At 37.1% G+C, this 19,359-nt stretch overlaps 1 pseudogene; it reads right to left on the bottom strand.

Moving 5' to 3' along the window:
- Positions 1-9,875: 9,875 nt before the first annotated feature.
- On the bottom strand, positions 9,876-12,940 carry LOC141499050 (eukaryotic translation initiation factor 2-alpha kinase 1 pseudogene; annotated as a pseudogene).
- Positions 12,941-19,359: the final 6,419 nt, after the last annotated feature.

The following is a 19,359-nucleotide window of genomic DNA, read 5'->3' as shown; positions in this document are numbered from 1 at the left end:
GTGTTATCCCCACTCAGAGGAAGAAAAACAAAACAAAACAAATACATAAAAAATAACCCTTCCGAATCTGATGAACACTTTATAAAAATTATCTCTTTCCCTTAATCCTAATTCCTCATACTCAAAATTACTAATCTGTAAATATGTTTATCAAAATATGTATGTACAATGCTAACCTGACTATTTGCCTCTGAGAGAAGGGGGTGGGAAGGGAGGGTGGAAGAGCTAAGAATGTCCTGACTTGTAATTCAGCAGGAGTCATGGGAAAATGGTACCCTGGATGCCATTGACCAATTAACATTAATCATTAATTGGTTTTCAGATTGTCTGAAGAAAAGGCTGGGTGATTTAGGATTGAAGGACAATGGAACTCTGTTGTATTTTTTTTAAGGTTTTTGCAAGGCAAATGGGGTTAAGTGGCTTGCCCATGGCCACACAGCTAGGTCATTATTAAGTGTCTGAGGTCGGATTTGAACCCAGGTACTCCTGACTCCAGGGCTGGTGCTCTATCCACTGCGCCACCTAGCTGCCCCAATGTTAGGATTTGAAATAGACTTTCAGCAGCATAAAAATAAGTGTTTCTCTTTCTACTGGAATTTCATTTTCTATGTTGGGTTATTTATATTATGTGGCTTCTATTTTTTCTTTTAGCCTTCAGTCCCTGCTGTATCTTTCAAAGAATTTCCTATTTCTTTCCTTTAATAGTCCATTGAACAGACTGACAAACAGATAAGAAGGAAGGCAGGATGCTAGAATGTTGCTAGCAAAGAGATGAGAAGATTTGGGGCCCTTCTCATGAAAAGGCAATTTCTAAGCTTCTAGATCAACACGTAGTTGGCTTGGGTTTCTGACCACCTCCTTCCTTGACACAGCTGGAACACAGACAGCTTGACTTTGCCAGACTTCCTTCCCAGCTTTACCTTTAATCTAAGTTCTTGTTTCTTCCTCCCTGCAATTTAGAATCAAATATCAGAGTGAGAGGGAGTGTGAGCTGGCTTACAAAAGAGGAAGGAAACAAGATCATTCCAGAACAATAGGACGGTGTTTTTAATAAGTGAGAGAAACATATGATCATAGAATTATGGAATTTTAGAAAAGGAAGGGACCCTATTCATGATTTCATAAATTTGAAACTCCAAGGAGGGGACCATGCTTAGTTTTTATATCTACCCCCACATCACCATCCCTACTCCTCACTGAATATTGTATCTGACATAGAATAGATAATAAATGTAAGTTGAATTAATTATTTTGTCCAATCTTCTGATTTTATAGAGGAATACTAAGAGGTCCAGGAAAGTAAATAGCATTCCATGTAACATCAGTATTTTCCTGTAAAAAGTAAAACCCAGGGCAGCTAGGTGGCGTAGTGGATAAAGTACCGGCCCTGGAGTCAGGAGTACCTGGGTTCAAATCCGGTCTCAGACACTTAATAATTAACCTAGCTGTGTGGCCTTGGGCAAGCCACTTAACCCCATTTGCCTTGCAAAAAAAAAAAAAAAAGAGTAAAACCCAGGGAGAGGCATGCTGGAAACAGTTCATACAAGTTTACCAGAAATGACTGCTAAAATTTCAAGGTGAACATTTATTTACACCTCACAAACCTGCTAAAAATCAGGGCTTGATTGTTTTGTTGATTGCTGAGACTCAAGAACATGATAAAGAAAATATTAATAAATAGATTAAAATGGAAAACCAGTTTTTAAACATTTATTAGCACACTTCTGAATCCAGGTCTCCTGACTCCTTGACTCCTGTTCTTTCCAGATCTTCATTACTGTTTGAAAGCTTACTCTGGAGACAAGAATTCTGAGTAAACTAGAACGAATCTTATTTAACTAAATGATTTACGATATTAAAAAAAAGTTCACAGACCCCAGGGTCAAAGCACTAGTGGGGTTGATTTTTAGGTGTGAGGTGTAAGAAAATGTTCACCTTGAAAATTTAGCTCTTGTCTTGCTAAATAATAGGGGCCTGGAAAACTATTGGCTCATCTTCTGTCTAGACAGTTAATTTCAGTTAATTCATTTTTTCAGTTAATTTATTTTATCCTGATTTGAGGGAGCTATATTTTATGTCAGTAACATCTCTTTCCTTCATCTTAAGCTTCTTACCCACCACAACAGCCCCAAGAGCTAATTTGGCTCTTTTGTGCCACTGAACTTGGATGGTCCTGTGTCAAATTCCAACTGGAGAAGTCTGTAACCATCGAGAACTTGTTTATTTAGCTGTTGCTTAGCCTCTCCAGTTTTAAATTGTGTTAAATCTAGGCTTCTCTCATTCTTTCTCATTCCTTGAGTGCTGGACCTCACATCTTTTCCCTTGGTTATGCTCTGTCATTTCTTAATATATTTCAGCTCTTCCTTTCTTTTTTTTAGGATAAGGGGAAATGAAAGCTGTCCTGACGTATAGACACCAGCCTCTGTGGGCTTTGCATCCAAATACACTGGGAGTTCTGCCTTGACATGCAGGCATCCCTCTCATTTGTCCACCAACGAAGGAAGGGAGTACTACACATATGAGATAAACAATGATTTCTGAGTGGGGAAAAAAAAGGAGATTTAAGCAGGGTCTATAGTAACAGCTGGAAGATTCTAGAAGGGCCTCTTGAGAGGTGGCACTTTCAGGAAATTCAACCTTTTAAAAAAATTGTATTAGGGTTAACAAGGAAATTCCTTATTGTAATGAGATGAAGAAGAAAAAAATGCCATTTCCCTAATCAGTTACCCTATCATCTTCTCAACATCTTTCCTAACTTGGATTTATGTCTGAAAAACAGAATTTTGAATTCATCTCACAAATTGTTGAACTAAGATTGTCAAAATAATTTTTTCATGAAGAAATGGTACTAATTTCTTTTGGTGAGAGCAAATAAATAAAATAAATATAATTTAAAACATTTGTTTTATCTCTGTGGCAGTCATTTAAATTTTTATGTGTATGTTTGACCATATACATATTAGTACATAGTAATTCAATTTTCAATTTATTTATTAAATACCTACTAAGTGTCAGGAACATGCTGAATGCTGATGATATAAATAAGAAAAAGAGAAATGTATCTGCTTGCCCTCTGAGAGCTTACAGTGTAATGGGGGAAGACAACACTTTAAAAAGGTTACTGGCCTGGATAGAGTACTAACCTTAGAGTGAGGAGGACCTGAGTTCTAATCTAAGCTCAGACACTTGACACTTACTAGCTGTGTGACCTTGAACAAGTCATTTAACACTGAGTGTCTCAAACTGCCATCTCCATTTGTCCTGATTCATATCTGGCCGCTGGACTCTGGTGGCACCCGGAAAGAAAATGAGACTGGAGACAGTACAGCTTCCCCCACTCAAATCCAATTCATGTGCTTGTCATGGCATCACCTCCCTGATGTCATGTTCTTCTTCTAAAATTAAGGACAAACACCATCATCACCCATCATCTCCTTCTCCCACTCTCTCATTGGAGAGAGTCTTGCCTTATATTGAGACCATTTGCCTTGAACTTCCTTTTCATTCCTCTTCCTTAGTCTCTTATCACTAAAATACTTTTTGCCATTTACTATTTCCTCTTTCATCCCTTTCTCACATAATCAAGTGACCATACTTTTTTATTATTATTTTATTTAATTTTTTCTTAGATACATATAAAAAAACAAGTTTTAACTTTCATTTTTAAAATTTTGAGTTCCAAATTCTCTCCCTTCTTCTCACTCCACCCTCAAACCCCACTGAGAAAATAAGTAATCTGATAGAGCTTAAAAATGTGTAGTCATGCAAAACATTTCCATAATAGTCTTGATGTGATAGGAAAATATAGACCCTACTCAAAAAAATAAAAAACCCTCAAGAAAAATTTTAAAAAAAGTAGGATTCCAATTTATTCTGACACTATCAATTCTCTCTCTGGGAATGGATAGAATTCTTTATAATAAGTCCTTTGGAGTCGTCTTGGATCACAGCACTGCTGAGAAAAGTTAAGACTACCTATACTTTTTACCAAGTCTTATCTTTCTACTTATTCAAGAGATCCCATCCTATCCCTTCTCATTGAATCGATTATGTCATCCCCACTCTGTGACTCTGTCTCTCCCTGTCTATCAGTTCATTATGTATTTCCTACAAATATTTCCATATCTGCCCCATCCTGATAAAACCCTCTCTTGAGTTTTTCATCTCCATTGTTGTTTTCCATCTCTTCTATCCTTTATAGTTGACTCTTCAAAAAGGTTATTTATAGTAGGTTCTTTAACTTTGTCTCTTCTCACTCTCTTCTTGTTTACAATCCAGCTTCAGACCTTATCATATCACTAAAATTGCTCTTAGTTACCAATTGCCAAAGTCCTTTCTCTCTCTCTCTCTCTCTCTCTCTCTCTCTCTCTCTCTCTCTCTTCAAGGCAATGGGGTTAAGTGGCTTGCCCAAGGCCACACAGCTAGGTAATTATTAAGTGTCTGAGGCCACGTCTGAACTCAGGTACTCCTGACTCCAGGGTCGGTGCTCTATCCACTGCACCACCTAGCCACCTTCAAAGTCCTTTTCTCAGTTCTCATTGACTTTTATGCAGCCTTTGATACTGCTGATTGATCACTCTCTCCTTAATACTGTTTTTTTCTCTCTTTTTAGGAAACCATTCTCTCCTGGCTCTCCTCCTACCCACCTGACTGTTTCTTTTCTGTCTTCTTTGCTGGATTTTCAACTAGATCACACCCACTAACCGTAGGAGTTTCTCAAGTTTCTTTGGTGATTTCATCAGTTTCCTACAGATTTATCTCTAAGCTAATAATTTTCAAGTCTGTCTTTCCTGCCCCAAATTCTCTGCTGTCTGTCATTCTTGCATGCCCTTCTGCCTCTAAGACATTTCAAATTGGATAACTAAGTTGACAAATTAAACATATACAAAACTGAATTCATTCTTTTTTCCCCCTAAACCAGGGGTGGGGACATTTTTCTGCCAAGGGTCATTTGGATATTTATAACATCTTTTGCCTGCTATATTTGGCCAAACATTTAATTAATTTATCCCTAAAAATCTCCTAGATTTATTGAATTTTAAGTGCCACCTGTGGTTGCCATGGCAGCCCCAGACCAAAGGCCTTTTATGGTCTGAGGACTGGAAATTATCAACCCTTCTTCTCCGAATTTCCCCTGTACCATAGAGAGCAGGGCTATCCTCCCAGTTTCTTAGCCTTATAACATAGGAGTCATCATGGACTCTTCCCTATATCCCCCCCAGCCCGTCCCATACCCTGTTTGTTACCAAGGTGGGTCAATTTAGAATTTACATCTCTTGAATATGCCTTTTTCTCTCCTTTGACATTACTGCTGCTCTGGGACACACCAGAAATCACCTGTTGCCTAGATTATTGCAATAGTCTGCTGGTGGTTCTACCTATCTCAAATTCTCCCCACTTCAATCTACCTGCAGTTCAAATATCAAAGTGATTTTTGGTATTTATTATTTATTTTTTAACATTTTTTTAAAATGGCATTTTATTTTTTCTCCAATTACATGTCAAGACAACTTTTAGCATTCATTTTTACAGGTCATGAGTTCCAAATTTTTCTCTTCCCCCTTCCAAAAATGCTAGACACTTTGAAATAGCTTATACAGGTGCTCTCACATAAAACATATTTATAATATTAGTCACAGTTGTGAAAGAAGAAACATTAAAAGGCAAAAAAAAAAACACAAACAAGAATAAAGTGAAAAAATAAGCTTTGATCTGCATTCAGAGTCATCAGTTCTTTATCTGGATGTAGATATTTTCCTTTGTAAGTCCTTGTCTTGGATTATTCTTTTGTTGAGATGAACTAAGTCATTCATAGTTGGTTAATACACAATACTGTCAATATTATATACAATGTTTTTCTAGTTCTACTCACTTCACTTTACAGGTCTTTCCTGGTTTTTCCTTAAATCTGCCTGTTCATTATTTATTATTATATAATAGTATTCTATTACATTCCTATACCTCAACTTGTTTAGCCATTTCTCAATGGTCATTCCCTCAATTTCCAATATTTTGCCACCACAAAAAAGGTGCTATAAATATTTTTGCACATGTAGGACTTTTTCCTATTTTTATGATCACTTTGGCATATAGACCTAGTAGTAGTATTGCTGAATCAAAGGGTATGCACAGTTTGGTTGTCCTTTGAGCAAGGATCCAAATTGTTCTCTAGAATGGATGGGTTTAGAACTCCACCAGTTTTCCCAATTTTCCCATATCTTCTCTAATATTTATCCTTTTTTGGGGCAAATATTATTTTCTTTTTATATTTTGAGTTCCAAATTCCCTCTTTCCTGTCTCTCCCACACTTAATATCAATTATACAAGTGAAATTATGTAAGATATATTTCCATATTAGCCGTATTTTTAAAAAAAAGAAAAATAGAGAAAACTATGTTTCAGTTTGTTCACAGAATTCATCAATTCTCTCTGGAGATGGATACCACTTTTTTCCATCATGAGTCCTTTGGAATTGTCTATTATTCAAAATAATCAAGTCTTTCACATTTGGGCATCATTACAATATTGCTTGTTACTTCACACAATGATCTCCTAGTTCTTACTCCATTTTGCATTGATTCTAATTTTTATGGAATTTTTATCTTCAGTGAAATTTTGTATCTTTTTTTCCATTAGACCAAATCAGCTTAAAGAAATTCTTTTCTTTAAGTGAATTTTTTTTTACCTCTTTTACTTACCATTAGGCTAAATTTGTTTTTTAATATGTTGTTTTCTTCAGCTTGTTTTTGTGCCTCTTTTACCAAGCTGTTAATTTTCTTTTCATAATTTTCTTGCATCACTCATTTCTTTTCCCCATTTTTTTCTCTACCACTCTTATCTCTTTCTTAAATTCTACCAGGAAATTCTTGCTGGGTTTGGGTCCAATTAGCATTTTTCGTTGAGGGTTTTTGGTAGTTGTTTTCACACATTGTTGTTTTCTGAGTTAATGTCTTCATCTTACCTGGAACTTACCTGATAATAGCTTTTTATGGTCAAATTCTTTATTCTTTACTCATTTTTCCAGACTATTTCTTGACTTTGAACTATGTTAAACCTGGGAATAGCTGTGCATAGTGTCAAGCTTAGGCTTTTTTTGTGTGGCTATTTTCAGAGCTAGATCTGGGTGTTTGCAATCTTTTGGTGCTTCTAAGATGTGATCCTGGGAGTTATATTAATATATCTATATCTAGATATAGATATATCTAGATATACCTCTATATATCTATATATTAATGTTTTTACAAGGCAATGGGGTTAAATGACTTGCCCAAGGACACACAGCTAGGTAATTAGGTGTCTGAGACTGGATTTGAACTCAGGTCCTCCTGACTCCAGGGCTTGTGCTCTATCTACTGCGTCATCTAGTTGTCCCAAGAGTTATATTTATTACTCTCCTGATCTGGGTTATAGTCTTTACCAAAGAAGGGCCCCTGTCCCTTGAAACTGCCCTTGCTAGTGCTCCTCTCTGCTTTGGTACCCTGAGCAGGGCTCCTGCTCCCTTGTGTCTCACCACCAACTCTCCTATCCACCCTAGAACTGCAATTCAGAACTGTATATGGGAAATGGAGTTGCCAATTAGCACTAGTTGTACCTAGTGCCAGCAAAGGGTTTTCTGAAATATCTTTTTGCATATTTGTCTGACCCCATCCCCTTCTCTGGGCTGACTGCTGCTGCTGTGGCCACCATTACTGCTATATGTGGGCTCTGGATAGATCTCCAAGCTAGTGTTACAGACATTTCTTTTCTTGTTGACTCTGCTACTAAAAAATTTGTTGAAGTGTTATTTTAAAGTTGTTTAGAGGGAAATATTGGAGGAGTTCAGCTGGATGGCTGCCCCTAATCTGCCATCTTGGCTCCAACCTAAAGTGATTTTTCTAATGCATAGTTTCCAATTGTGTCATCCTTTCTTTCACCTCTTTTCTATTCAATAAACTCCAACATCTCCCTAATTCCTACAGAATTAAATACAAAGTCTTGTGTTTAGCATTCAAAGCTCTTCATAACCTTATAGCTTCTTAGCTTTCTAGTCTTCTTAGACCTTTCTCTTTGCCATGTACTCTCTAATTTAATGATGCCGGCTTCTTCATTGTATCATCAATGGGATGATTTATCTCTAAGTTCTGGGCATTTTCTCTGACTATACCTCGAGTCTACTTATTGACTTCCCTGAAGTCCCAAATAAAATCTTTTTACAGGAAGTCTTTCCCAACCCTTTCTAATTCTGTTACCTTTCCTTTGTTAATTTAGATTAGGGATTTTCATTCATGATTAATGAAAACATTCTTGTCAAATATGTTTGCTCTGGTTCACTTTGTGCTGGACCAATTTCACTTCTAGTGGCATAATACGAATACTCCTGGCCTTCCCCCTTAATCATGGCCACAGTTACGAAATACAACAAAATAGAACTGGGATCCCATCTCATTATTCCTAATGGGGTATACAGTTGATGAGGCTTGCTTTGAACATTAGAATTTTTTCAAAGTAAACTACTCTATGCTCCTTTCTTTTTGGAGGCCTATATAGCCCCATTGAAAAGTCTGGGGCCAAAAATCACGTTCTTGAAGTTCAAAGTTAGTTACATGTCTCTTCCTAGAAGAGCTCTTCTTCTGAGGTAGGGATTTTAAACTGTTTTTGTGTCCTCGAATCAGGTAATCTAGTGAACCCTATGGATTCTTAGAATAATATTTTTTAAGGTCATAAAATACAATACATTAGATTACAAAGGAAACCAATGATACTGAAGTACAATTATCAAAATAAATTTAAAAAAAAGCTCAATGACACCAGGTTAAGAACTTACTTTAAGGGCAGTTAGGTGGCACAGTGGATAAAGCACCGGCCCTGGAGTCAGGAGTACCTGGGTTCAAATACGGTCTCAGACACTTAATAATTAATTACCTACCTGTGTGGCCTTGGGAAAGTCACTTAACCCCATTGCCTTGCAAAAAAAAAATCTAAAAACAAAAAAAGAACTTACTTTAATTTTTATAAATTTTTTAATTGTAAGTAGCTTAATTATTGGACACCAAGGTGATTTTTCATACTTTTCTACAATCAGAGCATGCAGAGTATTTTTGTAGAAATGTACTGGAAGACAATTTATTCTATGTTATCTGTTTCCATTGCTATATTAAGCTGAATGGAATAGTTTAATAGTTAAAGAAAATAAACATAATTATCAGTACATTATACTAATAGTACTTATGTGCAGATGACAGTAGCATGTGCTATTAAAAATATATGATTGCTTTCCTTTAATAGTCTCCCTTTTTACTCATGTATTAAAATAAGCATAGAAAATAGGATCAATGTATCTTAAATTGTATGGGGAAGATAGCATTTCTTCATTGGCTTACTTTGGTATTAACAAAAGACTGCTATGAGATGAAAGAAAATGAAATTTAAAAAAATGAAAGCATTGTTAATTTTGGTTGATTTAGGAAGAGGCTGACCCATCTCTTCAGGCTCTTGAGTCTCGCCAGGAAGAGATCTTAAAACAGTTGTATGAATTGAAAGCTGCTGTTGATGGGCTCTCCAAGACGATACAAACACCAGATGCAGACTTTGATGTGTCAAACATGATCCAAGCTAATGAATGCTACTTTAACTACAAGCACAGTAGACTTAGATTCAATGCTTGGGAAGGTAAGTTCATATTTAAAGTTGAAACATACTAGCATAATTTGGGTCAGATTTTTACTGAGAATTCTATGAATGGTCCTAACTACTTAAGTTATCTAAAATGAAATCTGTTAAGTTATGGGCTAGGACAAGCAGTGGCTCAACTTGCTTCATACAACCAACTCAATTCCCAAGATCCAAATACAACATTTTTAACCACAGACACTTTTAAAATGCTATTGGAGCTTGAATTACTGGGGTTGCAGGCACCAGACTTGCCTAAGTTGAATCCTCATTAAAGGATTTAAAATATTCATTCCAATTACAGGACCTCAAAAAAGTCTTCTACTGTTATTTATTGTCACTTCCTATCCAAGTTTAGAGTGGGTAATTTGCCAGCCTGTTGCCTTTCTTGGATGTTGCAGGCTTCCTATTAAGCCCAAATATCCATCGCCTATGGTCAACATGGTAGGAATGACAAGTACCATCACAAGTTGATAGGGCATTCTTTCAAATGGGTCATTACTACCATTGGCCCAAGGTTATCTAGAGTCACCAAAGTACCTGGGTGATTTTGGGGAAACCAACCCCTAGTTGAAGGGAAGCTGCTAGGTTGATTTTGGTCTGATAAATGCACATGTCCCCAGGGATGGTGGTACACAACACAGCGATCAGGGTCAGACTGGAGAGCCCTCACTTTCTTTCATGTCTTCCTTTATATCTTTTTCCAGAGAAAGTAGTCTAATAGTTTCTTTGAGCTTTTCAATTTCTTTTTCTTGTTCAACTACTTTCTTCTGTAGGACATAATTAACATTTCCAGGATTTTGAAAAAGTTCACTTTGCAGTAACTGTCGAGCAGAAGGTCTCTGTGAAGAATTACTCCTCATTAATTGCTTTATGTACTTGGCTTGTATTGGACATCTCTGGCTAAGTGATTCTGGGATCTGACCATTTCTTAAGCCCGTTAAAACGTCTGCTCTTTCCATTTCTGTTCCAAAAGGCTGAAAGAGCTCTAGAAGAATCACACCCAAACTATACATGTCTGACTTGGCATCATATTCAGATCCTTGGAGCTGTTCTGGTGAAGCATACAGACTAGTACCCACTCCTGAAGTATGTGTCAATCTTTTTCCATTTCTATTGGTCCATTCTGTGTCTTTCTGAATGATGTCTGCACAAACTAGACCAAAATCTCCTATTCTTACATGATGGTCAGGGCCTTGAAGAAAGATATTTCTGGGCTTGAGATCCCTGAGTACTACTCCCATGTTATGTATATAATATACACCTTCCAATAGCTCTTGAAAAATTTTTGTTGAAACACTGCCCATAACATAAGGACAGGAAGGTTCATCTACAGATGATCCCTTATTTTTATTTTGATCAGAAATCCAATTCCCAAAGAGAGATTTCACATAGCTGCATCTGAATATGGAGCATGAGATGGTATCTCACCTCAGTCTGCCCAAGCAAAGCTAAATTTTCTTCAGAAGATTCTTCAGTGGATGTAAAATTCTCTTCTAGGTATGTATTATTTTCCTGCAGCATATGCTGTTTAACAAGTGATCTAGCAGGAATTTTCTTGAGATTCATATTCATTGGCATCTTTTGTGTTCAAGTCAGTATAATTTACTAGCTTGTTGTTGTGATTGTCAATCCAAGTTTCTGCAAAGGATTTTTCATTTTCTGAGTCTAAGTCAGCAAAAATAATGGATGAGCTACTACTTTCATCACTTTGAACAAGACACTGATCACTGTCCTTTATCCTTTCAGATACTAACTGGAGTGATGGTAAGGGGACAACAGAAAGTGTCTTATCTTGTGGTTGAGCTGAATGAACATGTTCTATCCAAGCTGTGTGATAGCCTACGATATTAGGATGTTGTAGACCTGCCAGCACCTTAACCTCCCAAAGTACCTTCATACAATCCTCTTTAGTGACTTTCTTGATTAGAATTTTTTTAATTGCATAAAATTGCCTATCTAATTTGTTCTTGACCTTGTATACTTTCCCATACCTGCCCTTTCCAAGGACAGCAATTTCCTCAAACTCATTTAGATAACGAGAAGTTTGTGCTTCAAAAACCACCTCTTTTGCTCTGACTCTATGGACAGGAGGGTATTCTTCATGCTGAGCCTCAAGAACTTTCTGCTTAGCTATTCTCATTAATTCAGTAATAGCTTTGTTGTGATGCAACCTCAAAGAACTAAATACTTCACTGCAGGCGGAGGAAGACAACAACCCCATTTTGGTAAAAGTTTGACAAAGTGATTTGAACACTTGTCTTGAACGTTGGGGGTCTGGTTCGTGCACATGGCTCAAGTGCTCTAACAAAGAAACAAGCAATAGTTGGTTTGCAGCTGCAGAGGGAAATGTTGAATGTGGTAGAGGTCCTTTCACAGCCTGGAGTTCTGCAGGAACATCAGATTCATCATAGCGAATGTCCGACCCCTCTTGGGGGAAGTCTATGGCCAGCGGCGGTGGCAACGCGGCGGCTCCGGCGCCCTTCGCTTCCCATTCCTGCGATGCGGGGTCGTCCCGAGCATCGCTCGCCACACAGGGGTATGCGCCCCATCCAAGGGCTCCAGAAGGACCTTGGCTCCAAGCCTCGGGCACAGCGACCCTGCCGGATCGGCCGGCCTCTCGGAGGAGGCGCTACAGGCCGCCAGAAGTAACTCAAGAACTTACTTTAGAAGATGGTGGCATGAGAATAACCTTTTCTAGGAGTTCTCTCAGAAATGTTCCAGGAGTCTTGAAATTATGGCCCTAACTAAATTTTCGAGAGACAGAACCCACAGAAAAACCCAGTGAGGCAATTTTCTAGCCCAAGGTAGCCTGGAAAATCATGGGAAAACTCTGTTCTACTGTTCAGGAGGGTGGTAGCACAGCCAGGATTATCATACTGAAGCAAAGGAGCTCCAGTCTTCTGGGAACAGCCTGCTGGGTGCCTCGACACCTGGGTTACGGGGAACACTGACTCCCAGCTCCCAACAGCAAAAGCAGTTTCCTGACCTGGCAACCCAGGGAACATCAAGTACAGCTTCAAAGATCAGTAGGGAAATCTCTGTCAGAGTAGGAGCCAGTATGTCCCTCAGCACACTGCAGCCATCAGCCTAGCTGTGGCCCTCAGTGCAGCCCAGATCCCAGGAAATGGAAGCAGGTGCACAGAGTTGCCTGGCAGCTGCAACCAGAGTGCTCAGCTCACAGAAGGTAAGGTGGCGGGGAGAGACTGTCGAGGTCTCTCCTCTGGCCCTTGGACAGGACAATTGTGTTTTGTCCATATTCAGACCCTGGTTGCAGTCTGGGGTCCCCCATTGCCATCCACAGACCAGAGCACAGTCAGAGCCTCACGTACTGAGGTCTTTGTGGGGGGTGTCTCAATAATACTCAAAAGTTCAGGAAGCACCCCAAAACTAGGTACAAGCTGGGGAAATGAGTAAACAGAAAAAAAGGAACCTGACCATAGACAATTACTTTGGTCCCATGGAAGACCAAAACATATACTCAAAAGATGAGAAAGTCCAAGCTTCTGCATCTAGAGACTCCATGAAATATAGAAGATGGACTCAGGCTATGACAGAGTTCAAAAAAGATTTTGAAAATCAAGTAAGGTAGAGGAAAAACTGGGAAGAGAAATGAGGGAGATGCAGGAAAAAACATGAAAACCAAGTCAGCAGCTTGGTCAAGGAGATCTAAAAAATAGTGATGAAAATAACATACTAAAAACTAGGTTAGGTCAAATGGGAAAAACAGTTTAAAAAGTTAATGATGATAAGGGGCGGCTAGGTGGCGTAGCGGATAAAGCACTGGCCTTGGAGTCAGGAGTACCTGGGTTCAAATCCTGTCTCAGACACTTAATAATTACCTAGCTGTGTGGCCTTGGGCAAGCCACTTAACCCCATTTGCCTTGCAAAAACCTAAAAAAAAAGTTAATGATGAGAAAAATACCTTAAAAAGCATAATTGGTCAAATGGAAAAGGAAATAAGAAAGCTCTCTGAGGAAAATAAATTCTTCAGATGTAGAATGGAGCTAAAGGAAGCTGATGACTTTATGAGGAATTAAGATACAATAAAACAATACCAAAAGAATGAAAAACTAGAAGAAAATGTGAAACATCTCATTGAAAAAGCAATGGATCTGGAAAATGGATCCAGGAGAGATAATTTAAAGTCATGAATTTAAAATTTAAAATCCTGAAAGTCATGATCAGGAAAAGAGCCTTGACTTCATTTTTAGAGAATTTCTACAGGATAATTGCCCTGTTATTCTAGAAGTGGAAGGTAAAATAGAAACTGAGAGAATCCACTGATCTCCCCCAGAAAAAGATAAAAAAACAACCCCCAGGAATATTATAGCCAAGTTCCAGAACTCCCAAGTGAAAGAGAAAATATTGCAAGCAGCCAGAAGGACACAATTCAAATATCATGGAGCTGCAGTCAGGATCACACAGGACTTTAGGTCTTGTAGGGTTTAGAATATAATATTCCAGAATGCAAAAGAGCTTGGAATGCAACCAAGAATCAACTACCCAGCAAAACTGAATATCCCTTTTCAGGGGAAAAGATGGACTTTCAATGAACTAGGGGAATTTCAAATGTTCTGGTTGAAATGGCCAGAGCTGAATAGAAAGTTTGATCTTCAAGTACAGGACTCAGGTGAAGCATAGAGAGGGTGGATGAGAAGGGTAAATTATGAGGGATTTAATGATGATGAACTGTGTATATTCCTGCATGAAAAGATGATACTGATAATACTCATATGAACCTTCTCATATATTAGAGCAGTTAGAAGGAACTTTTAATAGTCAAGACACTTTGAAAGTATAATATATTTTTAAAATGGAATCAATGGGTGAAAAGAAAACGTACTGTGAGAAAGGAAAGAAGAGGTAAAATAGACTAAGATATTTCATGTAAGAGTCAAGAAATAGCTTTTGCAATGGTATGGAGGAAATGGCTCAAAAAGGAAACAACATATATATATATATACATATATATATATATATACTTAGCAGGATATAGAATGGGGGAAGGGAGGGATGTAGGGGACAGAGGATAGTCAGATATAATACATTTTCTTTTTTACTTTTTGCAAAGTGGTGGAACTGGATAATTGGATGGCCTGTCCAAGAAAATGGATGATTGCCAAATCTCTGGTGTGGGATGTAGCCTTGGGGCCCCTTGGTCCCAGGGCTGGTGCCCTGTCCACTGCGCCACTTGGCTGTCCCACAGCACACTTTTGATTAGGGTCAGAGTGAAAGTAGAGAGAAAATATAATAATTGGTGGTGGAGAGAAATGGATGGAGGGAATTACAATCAGCAACATCAACTGTGGAAGTAACTTCTCTGATTCACTTATGATAAAGAATATGATCCACCACAGAGCCAGAGCTGATGGTATCGGACCACAGATTGAAGCACATTTTTTTTTCCTCTTTCACTTTATTTCTCATGAGACTTTTAAAAAAATTTTTGTGGGGGAATGGGGGATTATGTTTACTCTTACAATAAGACTATTTTAGTTATATATAAATAAAAAAGTAAATTTAAAATTTTTTTAAAAAGATGCTTAAAGTTTTTTAAAAAATGAACTTACTTTAAATTGTTTCTTCCTCTTCAAAACTCATGACCAAAATGTACCTTCCACAAAATTCCTGTTTCTAGAACTTCCAGTTTAGTTTTGTCATAATTAAGCTAAAAGACATACCCTGAAGCTAATAGATAATAGATACCTTGTCCATCTTTTTCTCTGTATGTCTTTCAAGACCTTCCCTACAATGTCCATGACAGATAACATCCACTCTGTTTGAGAAATACTGACAGTATTTCTCAGATGGACAATATATTTCTTTGCTTCTGCCTTATTTCCTTCATAGTTATTTCTATTAGTTTTAGATAGACCTTGAGGGTGGCTGGGTGGTGTAGTGGATAGAGCATGACTTTGGAGTCAAGAGAATGGGAGTTTGAATCCAGTCTCAGACACTTGACACTTAGTAGTTGTGTGACCTTGGGCATATCACTTAACTTTGCCTCACATCCAGGGCCATTTCCAGTCATCCTGATTCATATCTGACCACTGGATCCAGATGGCTCTGGAGGAGAAAGTGAGTCTGGTGACTTAACACAGCACCCCCTCACTCAAATCCAGTTCCCGGGGTTGTCATGACAAACATGATATCATGGTCTTCTTTGAAAAAGGACAAACATTATTATTAGATAATAAATAATTAAATATTTTTAAGAAAAGTTCTGTTTATTCCTAAGATTTCTAGTACTGTTGTTTTTAAAATACTAATGGGTATTATATTTTGTCAAAAAATTTTCTCTGTCTATTGAAACATAGTTTTGATATTTTTATAATTAATAAGGTCAATTACATCTATGTTTTTCCTAATATTGAACCAGCCCTGCATTCTTGGTACAAACCTAGCTCAGTAATAGTGTGTGGTCTTTGTGATATACTTTGTAATAGCTTTCCTAAAATTCTATTTAAAATTTTTACATCAATATTTATTAGAGATTTCTTTCTGATTTAACTCTATCTGATTTAGATATAAAGACCATATTTGTATCACAGAAAGAATTTTATAGGATCCCTCTTTACTTAGTTTTTCCAAACAGTTTTTGTGGTATTGGAATTGATTTATTTTTAAAGTTTCATAGAACTTGCTTTAAATCCATCTAGTCCTAGAGGTTTTTTCTTTGGGGGGTGATTAATAGCTTATTCAATTTCCTTTTCTTATTCTGTTTCCTATTTGTCAAACCAGGCAATTTATATTTTTGAAATATACTTCCATTCATTTGGATAGTCAGTTTTATTGGCACATACTTAGGTAAAATAGTCCCTAATTACTTTTATTTCTTAATATTTTTCAATCTTTATATTAGAAATTTGGTTTTCTTTTTAAAAAATCAATAGTCTGGCGAGGCTAGGTGGCACAGTGGATAACCACTTAACCCCATTGCCTTGCAAAAACCTAAAAAAAAGAATAGTCCTTTATTTCATTAAAAAATAACAGATCCTAGTTTTATTAATTCAATTAATTTTTTTGCTTTCATTCTGTCAGTCTCTGTTGATTTTCAGAATTTTTAGCTGGGAGTGAGGAAAACTGTTTCTAGTTGAAAATCCCAATTCATGGGATGGCTAGATGGTGCAGTGGATAGAGCACTGGCCCTGGAGTCAGGAGTACTTGAGTTCAAATACAGCCTCAGACACTTAATAATTACCTAGCTGTGTGGCCTTGGGCAAGTCACTTAACCTCATTGCCTTGCAAAAACCTAAAAAAAAATCCCAATTCATTGATCTGTTTTCTCTTACTGATAAAAATGTTTAGAGATACACATTTTACCCATGTACTTCTTTGATTGCATCCCATAGATTTTCATCTTTTTTCATTGGAGTCATTATTTTTAATGAAATTAGTTATTGTTTCTATAATTTATTCTTTGACCCACTCATTCCTTAAATTATTTATTTTTCAATTACTTTTTAACCTGTTCTTCAAAGAAACTCTATTAAATAAAACTTTTACAGTATTTTGATTGAGAAAAGATGAGTTAATATTTCTGCTTTTCTCCATTTCTTTGTGAAGTTATTGTCATTATACTCAGGGTTCATTTTTGCAAGGTAATGGAGTTAAGTGACTTGTCCAAGATCACATAGCTAGGTAATTATTAAATGTCTGAGGCTGGATCTGAACTCAGGTCCTCTTGACTCCAGGACCAATGCTCTATCCACTGTATTACCTAGCTGTCCCTACTTGGTCAGTTTTGGAGAAGGTATCACACAATGTTCTCCAGAGATATCTAACTTTTCTAAAATTCTGTTCATTTCTTTTACTTTGTTATCTAGTTTCAAGGGAAGTAAATTCAAGTCCCTCCCCATTATAGCTTTAATGCCCATTTCTTCTTGTAACTCATTTGATTTTTCCTTTAGGATTTTAGATGCTATTCCATTTAGTGTACCATATTTCCTCATGTATAAGATGAGCCCTTTTTGATTGTTTTACTTGCATTTTTTGCACTTGTTATCTTTGCGCTCATTTGTTACTAGTATATTAGGTTACATTTTGCCACATTATACCCAGGAATGGTTTAGAAAAGATTTTTGGGGGCGGCTAGGTGGCATAGTGGATAGAGCACCGGCCCTGGAGTCAGGAGTACCTGGGTTCAGATCCGGTCTCAGACACTTAATAATTACCTAGCTGTGTGGCCTTGGGCAAGTCACTTAACCCTGTTTGCCTTGCAGAAACCTAAACAAAAAAAAGAAAAAAAAGAAAAGATTTTCGTACAGCACTGATTTCAAGTTCAAAGTGATCCAGTTTGTAAAAGTGAATGGAAATCCTGCTGCTGAATGTCAATTTGGTCCTCCTCCAATTGGGGAAACAATCAGAGGTACAGATGAACATGAGATAATGGAAGGTAGTTTTGACAGTGATGGAGTTGTATGAATTTTATGATAAATAAAACTTGAGTTCAATAACTTCATGTAATTTTTTTTCAAATTTCAGGCCCCAAAATTGAGGTGTTTCTTATACATGAGGAAATATACAATATGGTTTTTTGTTAATATTTAGTTGTTTCAGTCAAGTCCAACTCTGGGATCCCATTTTTTTTTTTTTTTAGGATTTTGCAAGGCAAATGGGGCTAAGTGGCTTGCCGGTACTTTATCCACTGCCATTTTGGGTGGTTTGTCATTTCCTTCTCCAGATCATTTTATGGATGAGGAACTGAGGCAAAATGATTTGTCCAGGGTCACACAGTTAATGTCTGAGGTTAGATTTGATTCCAAGTCCTGCTTAAATGTTATTTTGACTCACTGTCTATGGTACCTTTTAAAGTGTAGTTCCCTGTTTTTTTAATTTATTTTTAGGTTTTTGCAAGGCAATGGGGTTAAGTGGCTTGCCCAAGGCCACACAGCTAGGTAATTATTAAATGTCTGAGGTCGAATTTGAACTCAGGACCTCCTGACTCCAGGGTTGGTGCTCTATCCACTGCACCACCTAGCCGCCCCTCTTGTTTATTTTTTTAATTAGATCTATTTTTGTTGTCTGAGATCATGATTGCTACATTGGATTTTTTTTGCTTTATTTTTAAAATAAATTTTTATTGATATTGTTTCTCACATCACCAGAGTATCCCCTGTATCTCTACCCCTCCCAAAAAGCCATCCCATATGACAAATAGTATTTTTTTGGAGGGGGAAAAAGAGAAAAGTCAACACAATGATTGATCTATTGAAAAGTCTAAAAGCATATAGACTATGTAATAACTGTGGGTATCTAACCCTCTATGAAGGGTTAGATGGGGAGTATCCTTTATATTTCTTCATTTCAGTACCACTTGAGCTTATATTTACTTTTATTTGGTGTTAATTCTATTTACTTTTTTGTAATTATTGGGTATATTGTTCTCTTGGCTCTGCTTCCTTTACCATGTATCAGTTCATATAGATTTTCCATGCTTATAGAAGCATATTCATCACATATCATTTCCTATATAGTACATTAGTAATCCATTACATTCATGTCTGTTTATTTAGCCATTCTCCAATCAATGGGCCTCTACTTTGATTCTACTTTTTTAGTGATGAAAAGGGATGCTATAAATATTTTGGAGTACATGGGAACTTTTTTCCCCCCTTGGGTTCTAAACTTAGTAATGGAGTTTCTTATTATGAGTATGAACATTTTAGTTACTTTGTTTGCAAGATTCCAAATTGCTTTCCAAAATGA

This window comes from Macrotis lagotis, chromosome X (assembly GCF_037893015.1).
Source record: "Macrotis lagotis isolate mMagLag1 chromosome X, bilby.v1.9.chrom.fasta, whole genome shotgun sequence".
In the NCBI taxonomy this organism is placed as follows: Eukaryota; Metazoa; Chordata; class Mammalia; order Peramelemorphia; family Peramelidae; genus Macrotis; species Macrotis lagotis.
The sequence above is the reverse complement of the archived record's forward strand: the minus strand, read 5'-3'. Positions and strand labels throughout refer to the sequence as shown.